Source organism: Pelobates fuscus, chromosome 5, assembly GCF_036172605.1.
Source record: "Pelobates fuscus isolate aPelFus1 chromosome 5, aPelFus1.pri, whole genome shotgun sequence".
NCBI lineage: Eukaryota > Metazoa > Chordata > Amphibia > Anura > Pelobatidae > Pelobates > Pelobates fuscus.
This window is the reverse complement of record NC_086321.1, coordinates 180,039,128-180,051,571: the sequence shown is the minus strand read 5'-3', so window position 1 is coordinate 180,051,571 and position 12,444 is coordinate 180,039,128. Positions and strand designations below refer to the sequence as shown.

The 12,444-nt window shown below is 45.8% G+C and overlaps 1 protein-coding gene and 1 long non-coding RNA gene across 3 annotated transcripts in view; both read left to right on the top strand.

Annotated features, from left to right (window-relative positions):
* Window positions 1–12,444, top strand: part of LOC134612681 (uncharacterized) — a 645,290-nt gene that overhangs the window by 187,402 nt on the left and 445,444 nt on the right. The gene's annotated exons all lie outside the window — the stretch shown is intronic.
* Window positions 1–12,444, top strand: part of PARP2 (poly(ADP-ribose) polymerase 2) — a 79,521-nt gene that overhangs the window by 24,166 nt on the left and 42,911 nt on the right. The window lies entirely within an intron of this gene.

Below are 12,444 nucleotides of genomic sequence, written 5' to 3'. Positions count from 1 at the left end.
TAAGTAATGTACACAAAATTGGAATTTGCATTTATAAAAAAAAATAAAAATAAAATGGGTATGACAAAATAAGAGGTTTCTTTGCAAACCTAGAGTCCTTGTCCAATAAGAGGATTTTATGAGGTTGGTTCTATCAAGCGCGAAAGAGTTCAACATGAGAATAAAATTGCCTTGCCATTTTTAGAATTGTCAAACACACAATCAAATGTAAATGGTAGTGCAATTTTATAGTGACTCTTTGGATTTCTTGGACGTAGTAACTGCAGCTTCAGCCAATCTACAAAATTTATACAAGGTGGTGACAGAAGGGCATACAAGAATAGTGTTTACTCTCTGTAAACAAACATAAACACATGGATCAAATCAGCTTACTTCTCCCATTAACAGCGTTATGACGTTCCATGACGTCATAACAATTCTAAGCTTTGACGCAATTAGGACAGGATGGAACTTCCTTACGTTTTTGTGCAAGCAAGATTAACTCCTGGGAGATCTCCCTCACATGCTGCAGTCACTTAGTACAAAGCACACTGCATTGTGTGAGCTGGGAAATTCCTCTGCTAAAGTCAGTGCATAAATCTGCATAGGGAATCCCTACGAGTTGGGGATAAATTTAGGGTTGGTGTATGGGGTAAGGTTTAATGCTGGGTTCGGGATAATTTTGACAGTTAGTTTAGGTGTATGGTAAGAGTTAGTGTAAGCATAGGGGTAGGGTTACCATTAACTACCAAAAATTAGTTTAGATCTCAGACAAATGAGCCATTTAACAATCAGGAATGATATGTGAATCTATTTGAGGTCTTTTTCTTTAAAGGGTTATTCCAACCCTTTTTAAATCAATCTTTTTATATTCATTTTTAAAGCCTTATGGGACATTACTAATATTTCCCCAGCCACACCTCTCCCCAAATAATCCCTGTTGCAAGTCTTAAAACCTACCTGGAATCCATGCCCGGTCCTGCCGTCAGCTCTGCAATCACAGACTGATGTCCCCGTTAAATGCGTAGTAATTCACAAACGGAGGATACCGCACTCACACTTAGGAATCTAGGCCAGGGTTGGTAAAATCCAGTTTAGTAGATAATATAAATTCGGTCCAGGCACTCCGGATTGCTGCAGGGTTTATTGTAACAAAAACTGCAACGTTTCGGCCTACACAGAGACCTTAATCAAGCTTGATAAATGGAAAGTTCTCAAATACGTGTCTACATGCCTGCAAACCCTAACAAATGGAGGTTCGTAATATGGGCAAATATGCTTTATTGAGGATTTTGACATATTACAGAAAATACAGGTGCAGAAAATACAGAAAAAGAAATCTGATTTTAGTGTTACCGGAGGCATAGTTACATAGCTGAAAAGAGACATGCCTCCATCAGGTTCAGCCTTTCTCACAACTGTTTTTGCTGTTGATCCAAAAAACGCAGTTTGAAGTGCTTCCATTTTACAACAAATTAGAAAAATAAATTCCTTTTTGACCTCAGAATGGCAGTCAGATCTTTCTTGGATCAAGAAGCTATCACTTAATTTAAAAGTTATATCCCTGAATAGTGTGTTCTTGCAAGTATTCATCTGATTGCTGTTTAAACATCTGTATAAACTCTGATAAAACCACCCCTTCAGGCAGATAATTCCACATACCTATTGTTCTTACTGTAAAAAGCACTTCCTTTTGCCTTAGACTAAATCTCCTTTCTTCTAGTCTAAATGTGTGACCTCATGTCCTATGTATAGTCCTGTTTATGAATAGACAATGGTTTGTATGGTATTTCCATTTTTCTTCTCCCAGCAACTTCCAGGCCTCACTTCACTCACCCAGAACCAACAGTACTGAGTCTCTTAATGTTTTTCTCAGCACCATTCATTCACCGTTAATTACTTATTTTTTATACTAATTGGGGTGAACTGGTCCTCGCCACGAGCTCCTGGAGGAGCCTGCTTGCTAGCCTACTGCCTCAGGACTATGGGCCATGCTAAAGACTGAGTTTGTGGGATTCTCTTGGACTGTTCATGAACCGAACCAACCCACGACCTGCGGACCACCTTTGAGCTTATTGACCCTTGTTAACCTCTCCTGACTTCTATCAGTGTAGGTTCTAATTGTGCGGGTGGGTGGCCGCCGTTCATATGCACGAACACATGGGAACTGTGTGGCGGCCATCTTGTTCGCGAGAATGCAGACAGCAGTGTTTAGACGTTGGATTGCATGGAACTAAAACTGAAAACTGAAACTCACGAACATCTGCTCCTTCCCCACACACGTTAGGAGAGCACCATTCGGTAGGTTTGTTTGTATGGTTCATACGAACAAACGCTACCAAGAAGCCAGAGTGTGCATTCGGTATTTCTTTCACATGGAACACCCGAAGTTGTCCGGCCAAAATCACAAAACGCCATGGAACTGTTTTGGGCATAGGACCATGTGTGTGTCCGGTCAAAACTTGCACACTGTGGTGTTTCGGCTCTGTTCGTGGGATCTGAGTGCTTTACGGATATGTTGGGCGCTCAGATCCAGGCTATCCGGATATGTATAGACAGGGGGTTTCCTATGTGGGAAATATGTGGTTTTTATTATTTGTTACTGTTTTTGCTGAGTCACGATGACAATGCATTTTGTGGGTTTGTTTATGGTAGTGTTTTGGGGAGTGTCTACTGTACCAGATTCTGTATAAATTGAGCCATTTGTCTGGGCATAAACAGATCTTCTTCACCCTTCACTAAGCCTCAGCTCGTGTTTGGGTGATACCGCGGTTACCCCCTTCAGCGATAACTATAATCACTACAGCTATACTCACTCTGGAACTATCACAACCAGAAAAGGGCGACCACGGACGGTAGAAGCCCATCTTCAGGAGGGTATACTGCCACATATGTGGCAGTGGTGGGATGGTCCCCATCCTTGGGTCCAGAGTGTGGCAGCGGTGAGCCGAATTGGCAAGGAACTTGGGAGTATGGAACAAGGTAGTCCCCGGGCAGCGTTCGCATACAAGGAGGAGAATGACCCGGACTGGAGGGATGCAGTCCGGAAAGGCGCCTGGTACGAGGCCTTGGAGGAAGCTCAAGTTCGACAGGGGAGGATGCTTCCAAGCTCTGAGCAGAGAGTGCAGAGACGAATGACGTTGCGGATGCCTCTCCTGGGAGAGCAGCCCCTGCATGAGTGGGTGACGGAGCTCGAGAGCCTGGTATGGAAAGAGCTGTGACTGGACGACGCATACCAGGCATTATGGTGGTCCACGGTCCAGCATTGCCCATTGATGGCGCAGCACGACAGGCCCGAAGGTGAGGACTACGATGGCCCTGACCTGTTGTGGGAGGCCTTTGCAGAACCGGAGTTTTGGAGAATATATGACTACAGGGAGGCCATACATGATCTGTCTGCAGTTAACAATGTGAGACAGAACATGACTTTCCTTGTTACACTGGAGTGGGAGCCCGAGCAGGATTATGTACAGCTGTTTCATCAGATAAAAACGACTGTCCCAGACGTGATGGAGCTGATGGACTGCACTACACCGGGAGAGTTGAGTTTTTTTCCTTCCTCCCCAGCAGCAGTGTGCATCACCAGGAGACAGGACATCTGGCGGGGAGGGACCGTGGTCTCTGACCCTGGAGAGCAGGGAAGCTGGGTGGCTGACCCAGACCTGCTATAGCCGAGTGGAAAGGATGGGCTACTGTACCCCACTACTGCACACCAAGCTCCAGAAGCAGGAGACCTGATTGACTTGTCTTGGGAAGTCATCCAGCTGGCCGGTGGAGGTGGGACCTCGGTCCCTTCACCAGCCGTACAAGAATTCGGAGCAGTTTTCCCAGATCTCCATCAGCAGGGTAAGCTCCAGGGAGAGAAGACCCCTCTTCCCAACCACAGTTGGAGATACTGGGAGTGTGGACAGTCGGTCCTACTCCTCAGCAGCAGCATACCTTGCTGGGAGAGGAGACAACCGGTCTCTCCCCCCAGCGGCAGCCGGAGATACCGGGAGAGGAGACAGCTGGTCCTTTTCCACAACCACAGTGGGGCTCATCGAAGGAGGGACAGCCAGTTCCCATCCCCAGCTGCTGTGCCTGTTATCCAGGCATAGGATACTTGACACGAATGGTGCAATGGGACTGAGGTCTCTGCACCAGACCTACAGGGATGCTGGGCAGCCGTCCCAGATCCCCAACAGCCGGATGCAGTCTCGAAGGAGAATACAGGCGGTCCTTCTCCACAACAGCCTGTTGAGAGTCTGGGAGAAGAGGGTGTCGTCCCTTCCCAGCCACAGCGGGAATACCAGGGCTGAAAGGGGGTTGATCTCTCTTCCCAGCAGCAAAGTCCCAACCAGGTCCTGGGGGAAGTGGAGGGGATTGCGGTCTCCACTGGATCCCTATCAGCGGAAGAGCTGGCATCATGGCAGAGTGCAGCCTGTCTCTTCTCTACCTGTCCTGTAGGCCTGTGGCTACCCACCCCAGCAGAAGCGCTGGCTACGAGGCAGAGCGCCGCTTTCCTCTGCCCACCAAGCACTGACAGCTCCACAACTGTGAGCCAGGGAGAGACTGGGGGTGATGGACACTACCCACACAGTAACTTAGAAGTTACAGGACAGAGCCTGGAGCAGGAACTTCCCACTAACTCAGGTACCGACTGACAGGAGGTCTGGTACCTGGTTAGTCTTAGCTTGGAGGGGAGATATGTGGCGAACTTGCCGTCGCCATGAGCTCCTGGAGGTGTCTACTTGCTAGCCTCCTGCCTCAGGACTATGGGCCATGCTAAAAGGCTATTGAAAGACTGGGTTTGTGGGATTCCCTTGGACTGTTCGGGAACCGAACCAACCCATGAACTGCAGACCACCTCTGAGCTTATTGACCCTTGTTAACCTCTCCTGACCATTCTATCAAGATAAATTGTGCAGCTGGGAACTGTGTGGCGGCCATCTTGTTCGCAAGAATGCAGGCAGCGGTGTACGGGCGTCGACCACGTGGAACTAAAATCGGACACTGAAACTTCCGAACAACGCTGAACTTGGACGAACACCTGCTTCTTCCCTACACACGTCAGGAGAGCACCATTCGGTAGGTTTGTTTGTATGGTTCATATGAACAAGCGCTACCAAGAAGTCAGAGTGTGCGTTCGGTATTTCTTTCACATGGAACTCCCGAAGTTGACCAGCCAAAAGCACAAAACACCCTGGAACTGTTTTGGGCATAGGACAATGTGTGTGGCCGGTCAGAACTTCCACATGGTGGCGTTTCGGCTCGGTTTGTGGGATATGAGTGCTTTGTGGATATGTTGGGCGCTCAGTTCCAGACTATCATTGTAGATCATTATAAAAGTGCATAACGTGCTAATATTTCCAAAATTTAAGACCCTATCATATGCATAGGTCTATTTATTAATAAAACAGAGACACTATATATAATATATATATATATATATATAATCTCCATAGAGCGCTAACATAGATGATACGATATTCCTTATAGTATGGAGATCATGATTAACTGGAAATCCCAGAATTGATGTGCATCTAAAAGGATATATAAATAATATATGTTTTATAAATAAATAGACCTATCTATCTATGCTTATGATAGGGTCTTAAATTGTGGAACTATTGGCACGTTATGCACTTTACAATATCTTCTTTATATTCTATTTTTTCACATTTATTGCTCACAATTAATTGCTCACATTTAAATATTTTACACTTGGTATTATTTTCTTTTGCAGCTGCACTTTATATACTTGAAACTTTTGATCGTGATCCTAATTCTTCTGCTACTTTTTCACTAATGTAAATATTAATGAGGAAGAACAGCTGTTAGCGCAAATTGGGAAAGCTGCAAATCGGGGTAACACGTTCATTATTAGAGATTTTAATTTCCCGGACATAAATTGGGATAGAGGGACTAGTACTTCAGCAAGGGGAATCCGTTTTTTGAATGTGTTAAATTACACCTTTATGTCACAACTGGTACAAGCACCAACTAGAAAGGATGCTTGTCTGGATCTCGTTATAACAAACAATGTTGATCTTTTAACCAACATTCAAGTAGGGGAGCATTTGTGAAATAGTGATCGCAATATGGTAACTTCTAAAATAAACTCAAAAAAGCAAAAGCACGTGGGGTATACTAAAACGTATAATTTAAAAAAAGCAAATTTCAAGAAGATTAGGGCAGCTCTACAACTTATCGACTGGCATAAACTCCTCAGTGATAAAAACACTGAGGAAAAATGGAAACTATTCAAACAAATATTAGAAAGGTACATTTCTCAATATGGACCATTGGGTAATAAATATAAAAGAAACAAATTAAAACCAATGTGGCTTAGTAGAGAAGTAAAACAAGAGATTAAAAATAAGAAAAGGGCTTTTAAAGCATTTAAATCGGACAAATCAGAAGCATCCCATATAAGATATAAGGAAGCCAATAATACTTGCAAAAAGGCAATTAAAGTGGCAAAACTAGAAAATGAGAAATTGATAGCCAAATAATGCAAAACCAAACCCAACATTTTTTTTCAAGTACATCAATTCTAAAAAAACAAAAAAATGAAAGTGTAGGTACACTGGAAACAGAGATGGGTTGTTAGTTAATAAAGACCAGGAAAAGGCAGAAATTTTAAATAACTATTTTTCTTCAGTATATATTAATGAGGATCCTATGGCAAGAGATATGCAAATGATTGCTGCAAAAAACTTGCAGATAACTTGTGATTGGATAACTGGAGACAAGGTGCTACAGCTATTAAAAAAAAATTAATGTAAATAAAGCTCCGGGGCCTGACGGTATTCACCCACGAGTACTTAAGGAGCTAAGTGGGGAAATAAGTGAACCTCTGTATTTAATTTTTCAAGATTCTTTTGTTTCAGGTGTTGTACCGGAGGATTGGAGGAAGGCAGATGTTGTTCCTATATTTAAAAAGGGTTCAAAATCCTTGCCTGGAAATTATAGACCTGTGAGCTTAACTTCTGTAACTGGGAAAATATTTGAAGGGCTATTAAGGGATAATATTCAGGAATTCATTGGGAAGAACTGTGTTATTAGCAATAATCAGCATGGTTTTATGAAACATAGGTCATGTCAAACTAACCTAATTGCATTCTACGAAGAAGTAAGTAGAAGTATAGATCAGGGTGTTGCAGTGGATGTGATTTACTTGGATTTTGCCAAGGCATTTTATATGGTTCGTAACATTAGGTTAGTCTTCAAACTAAAAGGAATTGGTCTAGATGAATATTCTTGTTCTTGGGTAGAACATTGTCTTAAGGATAGAGTACAACGAGTTGTCATTAATGGTACATTTTCAAGCTGGACAAAAGTGGTGTCCCTCAGGGTTCTGTTTTGGGACCGCTTCTATTTAACATATTTATAAATGATCTTGAAATGGGCATTGAAAGCCATGTATCAGTGTTTGCAGATGACAACGTCATATTCAAGGTTTTGTCATGTATAAATAGGGGCATAAATTTTTGAGATGAAAATATAATTTTGCCTCTTTATAAATCGCTGGTAAGTCCACACCTTGAATATGCTGTGCAATTTTGGGCACCTGTTCTAAAGAAAAATATCATGGCACTAGAAAAAGTGCAGAGACGAGCTAAAAAACTGATAAAAGGTATGGAGCATTTTAGTTACGAAGAAAGGTTAAAAAATGTAAATCTACCAGCCAGATCCTGGCTAAACTGGCGGAAGTCCGTAGTTACCTGGCCACGGAGATAGTGCGTAATACGGCTGAAGTGAAGGCAGAAATACAGGCCTTGGGGGTGAGGACGGCGGCACTCGAGCAGCGGGTGGAGTCCACTGTCGTGGCCCACAATGCAGCCGCCGCCCAAATCAACCACCTCACCTCCCAACTACTTGAATCGGCTATTGATGATCTGGGGAACAGAATGCGGCGCAACAACGTACGCCTTAGGGGATTATCGGAGCAGGAAGGGGAAAGGTCCCTGACTGAGGTCGTTCTGGGGATTTTCAAACCGCTACTCCCTGGCATCCCGGAGCACTTGTGGCACATTGAACGGGCGCATAGGGCCCTCAGGGCCAAGCGGGCGGAAGACCAGCGTCCCAGGGATGTAATAATTAAATTTCTATCATTCCAGACGAAGGAGGCCCTGATGAGGCATGGCAGAGACCGCCAGATTATATATAAGTAGCTAAGCCTCACTCTCTATCAGGACCTGACCCCACTGACCTTGCAGAGGCGACGAGACTGGCGTCCGATAACCGAACTCTTGCAGCGCCATTCCATCAAGTATGCCTGTATCCTCTGAGCGCAACAGTAAGTTGTGCACCAGGGGCTATGGATATGAACGTGGCTGGATATGAACGTGTGTAGATATGTACCAACATGGGCGCAATGTATGCAGCTGTTATAAGTTTTCGTTTTCTATTGATATTTAACATACTTAGCTCCTGTCGTGGGTTTTTTGCTCTTTAATAATGACCCGTCTAATCTCCTTTAATACTCTTTTACATCCGAGTCTCTTATAGGGACTTAGAACTCCGACAGCCTTTGAGGCGTTCCCCTTTAGGGGAATTCTAGTAGATATTCCACGTGGATATTTCGTCCAGGAGGTTGCTGCCGGGAGCCGGGGGGGCACGATACGAGTTTTCTCGGTGTCCCTCTGGCGCCCGGATTGGCGCTTCTTTTGGGGGGGATGGAGATTTTGGATGTCGCCTCAACGCGGGCCAGTGGTTTCCCCCTGCCTTTTGGTACTTTTATATGCTTTTTTATAAAATGTTCTCTCCAATTGTGGTTCGCTTGGCACCCTGAGGGTGCTATTCATTGTTGGTCTATGTTTATGCGGTTCTGGGGCCTTTTCGGTACTCTGGAAACGCCTCAACATATACCCCGTTTTGTCCTGGCGACAGGTAAGACCAGGCTACTGTTCTCTCTGTTATTCTATTTTTCTCTTACTATTCTCTTACACTGTTCTACCATCTTTTGTCATCATCTACACCTTTCCTTACCCCTCTTCCCTGCTCGAACCCTTCTGGGAGTGGTTGTCATTGTGTCCGTTACGCATTATTTGTGTCGACCCCTGGAGGATCCGACCTGTAAGACAAGCCTATTTTCTAATTCACTACGATGCCGTTGAAGCTTTTATCTCTGAATGTTAAGGGCCTTAATGCTCCGAGTAAAAGACGCCTTATGTTCAGGGAACTTAAACGCCTGAATCCAGACATAGCGTTCCTGCAGGACACACTTGTACCAGCGCCAGCGAAATTCATGTTGAGGGACCATACATTCCGCACTGTACATGAGGCGAGAGCTTTAAACAAAAGGAATGGAGTAGCTATCCTTATACACCATAGATGCCCCTTTCGGATAGGGAATGTGATAGCTGATCCGGCGGGACGCTTTTTATTGCTTTCAGGGAGTTTGTACTCCCACACGATCCACTTCCTCAATATATATGCCCCCAACGACCCCTCTGCCGAATTTTGGGACACTATGGCCCAAATGGTTAATGGCTTACCGCATGGCAGGATAGTTGTGGGTGGCGATCTTAATGCCGCTCCGTGCCCAGCTGTGGACCGGAGCCGTAGCAGCGGGTTGCCGAGATCGCACAGAAGGGGGAGCCAGGATAAACTACTCCGCACATTTATTCAGCGTACCGGCCTCTTGGACATTTGGAGAGCTCACCATCCTGATGACCGTGATTATACGTTTTATTCTGCACCCCACGACACTTACTCCAGGATCGACCTATTCCTAGTTAACTCGGCATTCGGCATCAAAAATCTCTGAATCCGCGATCGGTTCTATAACCTGGTCGGACCACGCGGAGATCATGTTAACGATGGACAAATTATGTACCGCGTCTCCGTGGTCCTGGAAACTGAATACTTTGTTGCTACAGGATCCGGTCGTGGTGGAGACAGTCCGAAGGGAATTGTCCGAGTACTTTGTTAGGAACGTGGTGCCTGACCTCCGCCCGGCTACAGTTTGGGCCGCTCACAAAACGGTTATACGGGGCATATTTATTCGCGAAGCTACGTTAAAAAAGAAACGTAAAATGCAACTACTGTCATCCCTCCTGGAGGCTCTGGGACGAGCTGAGGAGAAACATAAGGCAGCCCCGTCCGCTACCACATTAACGGACGTACAGAAACTGTGTATGTCTGCGAGAGACGCTCATAGACGATACGGCTAGAGCAATGGTCTGGTCCAAGAGGACATACTATGAAAAGTCCAATAAAATGGATACGCTGCTAGCTAGGTCCCTTCGCCCGAGACAGGGTCACTCCCACATCACGAGAATTAAGGACGCTGCAGGTAAGTATTGCACGGACCCCACTGATATAGCAAAGGTTTTTACAGCTTATTATTCTAATTTCTACAACCACTCTGGGGGAGGTGACGGAGATCAACAACAGCGTGAGACAGATGAAACGAGGACTTTTCTGGATCAACTGGCCCTGCCAAAGCTGGGGGCGGGGACGCTGCTGTCCTGGGAGCGCAAATCACGGCGACGAAATAGACGCGGCAATTTCATCCTTGAAAGGCAATAAAGCTCCAGGCCCAGATGGCTTTGAGGGCGGTTATTATAAGATTTTTCGCGAAGAGCTTGTACCGCATCTTGAGACGTTGTTTAACGATCTCATGGAGGGGGGCATACCGGACAGGGACATGTCGCTGGCCGACGTGGTTCTGTTGCCAAAGCCGGGCAGGGACGATTTGGTCCCTGAGAATTTTCGTCCAATCTCACTGATAAACCACGACTCTAAGATTCTAGCTAAGGTCTTAGCGACTCGCCTGAACCCCTTCTTAACGCGTTTAATTCACCCGGACCAAGTGGTATTTATCCCCGGCAGGCAATTGTATGAGAACACTCGACGTAACATCGACCTTATCTGGCGGCAGGCGGCTAGGAGGATCCCAACATTGATCCTGACGCTTGCCGCCGAAAAGGCCTTCGATAGAGTTAAATGGCCCTATCCGAGGTTCTGCGGCACTTTGGCCTCCCTAACACGTATATCACTGCGATTAGGGCTATGTACACGGATGTCCAGGCACGGGTCCGAATAGCAAGATCAAAAGCGCTACCATTTACCTTTGGCAACGGAACTGCCCTTTGTCGCCCCTGCTTTTTGCCTTATCGCTGGAACCCCTATTGCAACGAGTGCGCTGTACCAGTGAAATTCATGGGATCTCGATTGGGGACCAGTGATATGTTGTATCCGCATTTGCGGATGACGTACTGCTGACTCTGACGGAACCGACTGAGTCAATGGATGCGCTGGCAACAGTCCTGGAGTAATATGGTGAATTGGCTGGCTACAAGGCGAATCTGCCCAAATCGAGCGCGCTACCTATTAGTATGTGTGACCCTGATATCGCTCACGTGGGGACTATGCACAATATTCGTATTGCTAGAAACCACATCAAATATTTAGGGGTCCACCTGACGGCAGATCCTGCCCAGCTTTTCCAACAGAATTACACCCCCTTGATTCACACTCTTATTTCGGATATGGAGAACTGGCAGGATAAACCAATTTCATGGATTGGTAGGATCCACTCGGTGAAAATTAATGTGCTCCCCAGGATTTTTTTTCTGTTTCAAGCCCTCCCGGTTCGACTCACTAGGTCTGACCTGAGTGCGCTCCAGCAGGCTGCGGGGAAATTCATTTGGCAGAACAGGAAACAAAGAGTTTCCCGCAATATCCTGTACAGATCAAAGTCAAGGGGGGGCCTAGGTTGCCGAATTTTTATTTTTATTATTTAGCGGCCCAGCTTACGCAAATAGCGTTTTGGCACTCTCCTCCAGACGAAAGGAGGTGGGTTGACTTAGTCGTCCCTCATGGGACCCGATAGCCCCCAATTCCTCATGTGGGTTCCTCGGGACAATAGACAGACATATTGCCCAGCCATAGCGAACTCGATGAAAATATGGGATGCTGTGTCGGTCAAGTATAGGTTGTCCTCCCGGACATCCCCGTTGGCTCCCTATCTTAGAAACAAGGCTTTCCCTCCTGGACTAAACGCTAGGGAATTCAAGGGAATAGAAGGTACGGGCGTCCAGCGCTTATGCCAACTCTATGAAGGTGGCTCACTACTTCAGTTTGAGGATTTAAAGGCCAGGGCTGATCTACGCCCTTCTGACTTCTTTCGATATCTACAACTTAGGGATTTTGCACAGACCCAGATCACTAGGTCTTGTGCACTGCAACCGCTTACCTTCTTCGAAACCATGTGCCTCAGGGAACAATTCCCAAGGGGCCTTATAACAGCTTTATATGCGCATTTAAGTACATCCACGTCAGAATGGGGGGAACTTACATACATAGCTCAATGGGAGGCTGATCTTGGTGAGGAGCTGGAGGGGGTGGTTTGGCAGGAGATTTGGGAAGCTGCGGCGACTTAATCTATTTGTGTTTCAATGCAGGAACAAGCTTATAAAACCATGTTCAGGTGGTATACCACCCCGGTGAAGTTGTGTAGGATGAATAGGGTGT